Genomic DNA, 9,365 nt, shown 5'->3' with positions numbered 1-9,365 from the left:
TGGGTTTTGATGCATGCCTAATGTGTCACCTCTTCATTCTTATACTATTATACAGAAGAGTTTCATTGCCCTAAAATTCCCCTGTGCTCCACCTATTCAACCTTCCTTCCTCATTCTGAACCCCTGGCAACCACTGATCTTTATACTGTCTCTATAATTTTATCTTTTCCAGGATGTCATATGTTAGAATCATGCAATATATAGCCCTTTCACATTGGTTTCTTTCACTCAGTAATATGCATGAACTTCCCCGATGCCTTTTCATGGCTTGGTCGTGCATGTTAATTAGCACTGAATAATATCCCATCGTCTGGATGTACCAGTTTATCTATTCATACACCTACTCAAGGGCATCTATGATGCTTCCAAATTTGGGCATTTATGAATAAAGCTGCTGTAGATATTTGTGTGCAGGGCTTTGTGTAGACATAAGCTTTCAACTCCTTTGGGTAAATGCCAAGAAGCATGATTGCTGGACTGTATGGTAAGAGTATGTTTAGTTTTGTAAGAATCTGCCAAATGGTCTTCCAAAGTGGCTTTAACATTTTGCAGGTAATGAGAATTCCTGTTACTCCACATCCTTACCAGCATTTGGTATTGTCAGTATTCTAGATTACAGACGTTCTAATAGTAGATAGTGATATCTCATTGTTGTTTTAATTTGCAATTCACTAATGATTCACATCGTTGGCATCTTTTCATATGCTTATTCACCATTTGTATATCTTCTTTGGTGAGAGGTCTGTTCAGATATTTTGCCCATTTTTAAATTGGGCTGTTTATTATTACTTAGTTTTAAGTGTTCTTTGAATATTTTGGATAAATACATGTTTTGCTAATATTTTCTACCAGTCTGTGACTTGCCTTTTCATTCTCTTAACAAAGTATTTCACAAAGCAGAAGTTTTTAATATTACTGACGTCCAACTTATCTTTTTTTTTTCTTTTATGGATTATGTTTTTGGTGTTTTATCTAAAAAGTCATCACTAAACTCAAGATTACCTATATTTTCTTCTTTGTTTTCTTCTGGAAGTTTTATAGTAGTTTTTCATTTTACCTTTAGGTCTATAATCCATTTTGAGATGATTTTTTGTGAAAGTTATAAGGTCTGTGTCTCAATTCATTTCTTTTTTTTCATGTGAATGTCTCATGGTTCAAACACTATTTGTTGAAAAGACTATCTTTGACCATCCATTATATTACCTTTGCTCCTTTGTGAAAGATCAGTTGACTTTATTTATGTAGGTCTATTTCTGAGTTCTCTATTCTGTTCCATTGTTCTGTTTGCCTATTATTTTGCCAAATATCACACTTTCTTGATTATTGTAGCCTTAAAATAAGTCTTGAAATCAGGTAGTGTCAGTCCTCTGATGTTTCTCTCCTTCAAAATTGTCTTGGCTATTCTGAGTCTTTTGCCTTTCCACATGAACATTAGAGTCAATTTGTTGAATCCACAAAATGACTTGCTGGTTGAGCTGAATCTATAGGTCAAGTTGGGAATAACTGACATCTTAACAATGTTGAGTCTTCCTATCCATGAACATAGAATATCTCTCCAGGTTTTTTAGTTCCTTTGATTTCTTTCATCAGAATTTTATAGTTTTCCCTGTGTAGATCTTGTATATATTTTGTTAGATTTATACTTCAGTACTTCATTTTGGGTGTGATAATGTAAATGGCATCATGTTTTTACGTCAAATTCCAATTGTTCCTTGCCTGTATATAGGAAAGGTATTGACTTTTGCACATTCACCTGGCATCCTGCAACCTTGCTATCATCACTTATTAGACCCAGGAGTTTTTGTTGTTCTTGTTGACTATTTGGGATGCTACATAAGCAATCATGTTATCTGCATACACAGTTTTATTTTCTCCTTCCAATCTGTATAATTTTTATTTCCTTTTCCTATCAAATAAGCTAGGACCTTCAGTACTATGTTGAATGGGAATGGTAAGAGGGGTCATCCTTACCTTGTTTCTGATCTTAGTGAGAAGATATCTGATTTTTCACCATTAAGTATGATGTTAGCTGTAGGTTTTTTGTAGATGTTCTTTATCAAGTTGTGGAAGTTATCCTCTATATCTAGTTTGCTGACAGCTTTTTATACTGAATGGGTGTTGGATTTTGTCAAATGATTTTTCTGTATCTACTAGTATGATTATGTGATTTTTCATTTTCAGCCTGTCTGTGATACCATGAATTGATTTTTAAATGTTGAATCAGCCTTGCCTATGTGGAATAAATCCCACTTGGTCATGATTTAAAATTCCTTTTATATTCCTTTATATTCCTTTTATTGTTGAAACCATATGCTAATATTTTGTTTAGGGCTCTTTCATTTGTGTTCATTAAAGATATTGGTCTTTAATTTTGCACTCTCATAGTATCTTGTTCTGGTTTTGGTATAAGATTAATGATGGTCTCATAGAATGAGTTAGGATACATTCCCTCTCTTTCTATTTTCTGAAAGTAATTGTAGAAAGTAATTAGTATACTTTCTTCTTTAAATGTTGAGGAGAATTCACCAATGAGTCTGGTGCTTTCTCCTATGGAAGGTCATTAGTTATTGAGTTTGTTTCTTTAAGAGATATAGGTCTGTTCAGATGATCTATTTCTCCTTGTGTTAGTTTTGATAGATTGTTTCAAGGAATGTACTCATTTCATCTAAGTTATTCAAGCCATGGGCATAGAGTTGTATATAATTTTTCATGTTCATGGGCTCAGTAGTTAGAAATCTCTCATGTTGGGATCCTGAGTTTTTATCTTTTCAGGTCTCTGCTTTGCTCATATTCCAGTCATCTTCAGACACCCACTTTCCCATTTTATTAGCCACATTTATATTTAGCAACTTATTGTCCATATAGCTTCTGCTCTACTTTTCATGTTACCATTACTGTGTCTGGGTCATACGTAATTTAATTATAATAAGGAATTATTATCAATACATAAAAAGAATTGGTGGAGCAAAGTGAATTGCTCTCTCATAAAGTTATCAAGGGAAGAGCCTGTGCATTAGCAATAGCTTGAAACATTTCCTGACCCCTTGTGGGAATTTTTTCCTTAGCTTTGTGACTTAACATCATAAAGATCTTGCGTTTTGCTGTATTCTCTTGATTCTGGCACTGTACCACAAACCTTGAAACTAGTACTCAATACCAGGTACCTCAGTTATTTGGCTGGAAAGACCAAAAGAGGTAAAAGACATAGAATTAAGAAGCCACGGGAATTAATATAATTTTAACTGATTCTTTTCAGTTAGCCAGTCCTTTTCTAGCTTTTGTACATAGAAAGAAAATGAGCACACACCCCTGTCATGCACTGACATCAGCCAGCCTGTGTCATGGGACATCCCAGTACTGCTACAACGAGGGCATAAACAATGTTCTGGCTGTAGTTTGGAGGCTCTTTATGCATGACCCCAGTGCCATGGGCTTCCTCTCCTTGAGGCTAATCTACTACTGATGCCCCTAATATCCAAATTGCCTGAAATAGAGTCCAACACTGAGCCTTAACTTGACACTATTTACTGAGGAGACTCAGTAAATAGTTGGGAGAAAGTTAACTACATCCCTTGGGAGAAAGTTGACTACACTCTCTTCCTTCCACCCTTGAAAAGACAGAGCTTTATTTTGACTGGAGAAGAAATATATTTTGGATATTGGTTTGCTTTTCCTGACACGAGGTCCTCAGTCACTGAAACAATCCAAGGGCTCTCCATGTTCATCCTTCAATATGGGTCCCACATCACACAGAGTCAGACTAAGGAATTCACTTCATAGGGAAGAAGATGCTTCTGTGGGCACAGCAAAACTGAATCCAACAGTCTTGTCACATACTGTGCCACCCATAGGCAGCCAGCCTGGTAAAGTGTTGGAATAGTTCACAGGTGGCACATCTGAGGGTCACAGGTCAGAGATGACATCCTGCAAGGATAGGATCTTATCCTCTGAGATGCAGTATACACTCTAAATTAACAACCACTGTATGGTGTTGTGTCCCTAGTAGGTAAAATACGCAGGTCTAGGAATCAATGATAAAGGTCTAGGTGTGAGTCTGCTAATATTACTTCCCATGACTCACTTGGGGTAACTGTTTTTCCTGCCCCTTCAACTTTGGGCTCTGCAGGTTGTCTTGTTCCTACAGAGAAGCAGGAGTCACAGAAAGAGCTCCTGGACTTTCAGCAATTATGCTGCCCAGCCTCACTGGATCTTACATCAAGAGACCAGCAGGTGACAAGAGGAGTCACCCACCTTCCTGGCAGGGGCCGTAGTCACTGATGGTCAAGAGGAGACAGGGATGCTTTTATAATACGTGGTCATGGAGAAAAGTTTCACCTTCCTCCCTTCACATAAAGGCGATTTATTCCAGCATCTCTTTATGCTCCTTGCTCAGTTTTGAGAAGAAGTGGACAAACGCAGTAGCCGTGGCCTGAGAAGAGCATGGTTACTAGGGGGCTAGAAGTCTCATGAATGAAGGTGTGGAAAAAAGCATCATTTTTCTCACTTGGACCACTGTAGATAAAAGCTGAGTGTGAGGGGAGTTGGGAATGACATCAACATGGCCTTGAGACCAGCTCGAGGGGCGGGAGCTGCAATTCATTCCACAGCTGTCCCTCTGGTATCGCAGGGCATTGGTTCCAGGACACCTTCAGATACCAAAATCCATGGATGCTCAAGTCCCTTACATAGAATGGCCTAGTACTGTCTGTGTTTGGTATCTGTGGATGCAGAATCCGTGGATACTGAGGGCCGACTATACCAACTTCTCTCTTCTGAGCTACCCTTGGGAAGAGAGGCACCACCGAATCTTGGTGCTGCTCCCAGAGATCATAAGACCAAGTGGATATGAGTGGCTCAAAGGATGGACGACAGCCAGCACTGTCATGCATGTCCAGATCCCACTTTGGGAATTAAAGACATTCATTGAGCGGTAGGGAATCCTGCCCGCTGACCGTTCAGATATCGGCTCATTCTGGGAATTGCTTTCCTCTGAATTAAAGAGAGTAACATCTCCCGAGGTCACACTCCTTTCCGTGGGGCATCCTGTATCCACTGACTGCTCCGTACAGGGGTACAAAGGCTTTCCCTTGTCAGCCAATATCAAGATAGCTTTGATGGGCCACCTCAGCCTAAAAGTCCCCTGTGTCCTACCTGAGTGCTTTATGATGGTTACAGTGGTGCCCAAACTCCCCTCCACCCAGTCCTGCATCATTTTCTTTTTCCGCTGGTGGAGAGCACATATTACTAAACTTCCTGAGCACTGCCAAGTCTGAATCTGCTTCCCAGGGACCCCAACCAGCAAGGATAGTCTTTTATTTATTTATTTATTTATTTATTTATTTATTTATTTATTGGATGTTTTATTTATGTATTTTTAAAATCTTATTGGAGTATAGTTGATTTACAATGTTAATCAACATATATATACATTCTTTTCAGATTCTTTTCCATTGTAGATTATTACAAGATATTGCATACTTTCCCCTGTGCTATACAGTAGGACCTTGTTGGGTTCTCTATTTTATATACAGTAGTGTGTATATCTTAATCCCAAGCTCCTAATTTACCCCTCCCCCAACCCCACGTTTCCACTTTGGTAACCATAAATTTGTGATTCTGTTTTCGAAATCTGTGATTCTGTTTCTGTTTTGTAAATAAGTTCATTTATATCATTTTTTAAAAATAGATTCCACATATGAGTGATATCATATTTGTTTTTCTCTGACTTACTTCACTTAGTATGATAATCTCTAGGTCTTTTAGAAGTTATTTCAGGAGTGACACCATCAACATGGCAGAGTAGGTAGTGCCACGCCCCTATTCCCGTAGAGAAATACTGAAAATATGGAAAGACAAGCAGAAACTGTCAGGATAAAATTTGTCAGAACTCTGGAAAACACACAGAGGTTTAGAGCAGACAAGTGAACACTGGATCGGAAAAAAAGCAGCTTGAAAATGATGGGAAAACTTTGTGATGTTTTCACTCGCTCTCGCCCCATTCTCTTCCCAGGGCGACAGTTAATTCTGGAATATCAGAATTAACTAGGGAAGAGAACTAAGGGTGTATAAACGGAGGCAAAAAAGCCAACAGAAAATGGGTATTGTCGTTGACATGTCCTCTGAGGTACCTAAATGCAGTTGAGATTCACTGAAATATATGTTTGCCCTCTTTCTACAAACAGCAAGAAATGTGCTCCTAGTTGAAAATCAAACAACAGTAAACAGAAAAATGTTGCTGAGTGACCATCCAATAATGTGTTTTTTCCCTAAATTGTGTATCACAATCTGTATGTCATTAATTATGCTTTAAAATATGATTTCTAACTGTAAAAATGTATCTCATCACCTGGATGTACATTAGCTTATACAATTGTGAAGCTGCTACTGATCATTCAAATCATTCTGCTTTTTCTCTGTTGTCAGTACTGTGAGGACCATCCTTATAGGTGTGTTTGTGTTCGTTTCACTAATTATATGTTTAACAAATACTGATATACTTCTTCCTTGAGATTGTTATTTTTTCCATTGTGTTTATGCTTACAAAAGTTTCATCCTGCTCGCAAGAAAAGTTACATATTCTGTTATGTTTGTAGAACTATATAACTATTGATCCAGAATATTAAGAATCATCACATTTATAGTACATTGATAGCTGTATAAAAACTAATTCTATTCAATTTAAAATATTATTTATTGTATCTCAGTAAAATCTTAAATATTTCCATGTGTATAGTTTCACTATTTTTTCTTAATGTTATTATTAAGGTTTTTATATTTTTCTCTGCTGCAATAAATGAGAATAGAAAAGTAGATACCAATGAAAATAAATTATCATGATTTTTTACTGGGTCATATTAAAATATTTTATTAATTTTAAATTTTCAGTCAATTTCCTTCTGTTTACTAAGTCAATAAGTGTCATATATAAATTATGATAAATTTATTTTTTTTCTATTTCTAACTTACTCCTTAGCTAGAAAGCTAAAGCAGTATAAAACTGTATAGTGGTAATAGTCATAATTACTTAATTGTTTAATCAGAATTGCTCTTTTATTTTACATTGAATTTAGCTTCAAAAATGATAATTTTTCATGTTATATGAGTACATTCCTATATCTGTTATATAATATGTTTAAAAATTAAGAATAATGTCAAAAGTTGTGGAATGCCCTTACAAAATCTACGGAGGCATTTCTTTTCTTATTTAGAATGTCTTCGAGATTAATTATAATAGCATTTTCCTAATGAGAAGTCATTCTAGAAAGAAAGCCTGCCTGTTGGGATGAATATGAGTTTTGGAGTTAGAAATGTAAGTTCAAATTAAAATAATAGGTTAAAGTTTAATCTAAACACTTTCCTTTTTATTAGGCAATGTTTTCTAAATATTTTGGTATCATGATTTCATGTCCTACTAAAATTAGTTACTTTAATATTTCTCTCTGTCTTGGAGCAAATTATATATTATGGGGTTTTCTGTTCATTTAAAGTACAAAAGAAGTCTGTAAAACCACATGGATGTGGATGAGAAGGCTTTGGGAGAAAGTTTAAAGTGGAAAGAGGGGAGGGGGTAATTCTAGCATTTAATGCTTGATGGAGGAGACTAGACCTACAGAGGGGAAAGAAATCAGTCATTAAAAAATGGGAGACATAAGTGTCCTTGGTTATCAGAATAAAGGGATGCGTGTTTCTGGGGGAATGGTCACCAGTTGCGAGTGGGGCTGAGACCTGAAATACAGTAAGATCTAAGCATAGTCCAAAATTTTTTAAAGCGACCCAAGGATGTGATTATTTATTTGCAGTATTGTTCTACACAGGACTGTTCATAGTAGCAAAAAAAAAAAAAAAGGTATATTTTCAGAGGTACCATATTGATTATGGAAGTGGTATTATCCCTTTGCTACACTGATATTAAAATGATGTTGCAACCACATATTTAGTAATGGGAAAGGAAGTGCACACTAAAATTTTAGGTGAACAAGAGGAAATTACATAACAGGGTATATTCAGGATTATGAAGGACTTTTATTTTTGTCAGTCTGCTTATCTGCCTATTTTAAAGATACTACAGCCATCATGTTTAACTTATATAACAGGAAAATGCAATGAACGTTCCATCATGAGGAAGTGACCTGTGAGTCTAGCTGCATAGAGATGTTGGGTGAGTCTACTGACAGCTGTCTCGAGGAGTGAAGGTGCCCACAGGTGGGTGGCAGCCAGCTCTGGAATGAAGGTAGGTGTGAAAATGAAGACAATAATTGTGCACTGCTGTTTTGGGATTCTGACCTTGAAAGAGAGAAAGCAGATTGACAGGTGACCAGAGGAAGATGCAAAGTTGAGTGAGGATTTGATTGTTTAAATGGAAGTGTCTTCAGTGGTGAATCATACAATGGAAATTTCCCAGGTGAGAGACAAAGATTGAATATTCAATGAAAAGGAGTAAAGAACATATTATTATTTCTGATAAAATAAGAATAGTTAGACTCCAAAGCATGGGTGAAAAATTAGTCTTGATGGAAGAGTTAGCTGTGCTCTTGCAATAGGAGAAGAGAGAGAAGGGTACAGGAAATACATATGTATCGATAATTAGGAAGATCAAGTTGTTGTCTCTGATGGATTCCCTTCTCTCCTTTAAGAGAGAGTCAGGGGTCATCTTCTGAGAGTGAGAGGAGATTAGGTGGCCAGAGGTGAAAGGAGAGGGGGACCATTTGGAATAGGACATGGAAGGAAAAGGAGAGTGAGCTGACCTGAGAAATATAGTGGAATTGCATCGTCCCAGTGCTGAGGGTCCTGTGGCTAATAATGAAGAGTTTGTAATGGAAACATTCTTCCATATGGGTTCATCTTCTATGGCAGTGGTGTTCTGCTAGGATCCAGGCAGTGGGTTATCAGAAAAGGGATAATTGGGTTCAGTTGTTACCATTTAAAATACCTCCTGGGGCTGCTTTGAAAATAAAATGAGATAATGCTTTCTGAATGTTTAGATCACTGTCTTGACACCTCAATAGCACATGAATTAATAGTTCGAAAATGATTTTTATTCCTGAGCCAGAGTTCACTCATACACACACACACAGATAACACATACATACACACACCTAAAATAAATATTTATGTATTAATAAAATAGGTATACTTATATGCGTGTACTTTCAGAAGTATCAATTTCAGCGATATTTCAAACTTAGCTTCTGATTATTTCTATTATATTGCTTCAAATTCCGATTTCTCTCATTATAAAAATATTTTATTTTTATTCTGTGTATTTTCATTTTACCCACCTTTTCTTGGTTTCATTTCTAGAAGCTTGTATATCATTAGTTGTTTCAAATAATTTTAATTATTCATCAATTCAAGTGATAGTTTTC

Source organism: Mesoplodon bidens (genome assembly GCF_964165515.1).
Source record: "Mesoplodon bidens genome assembly, chromosome: 20".
NCBI classification, from domain to species: Eukaryota; Metazoa; Chordata; class Mammalia; order Artiodactyla; family Ziphiidae; genus Mesoplodon; species Mesoplodon bidens.
This window is presented reverse-complemented; position numbering follows the sequence as displayed.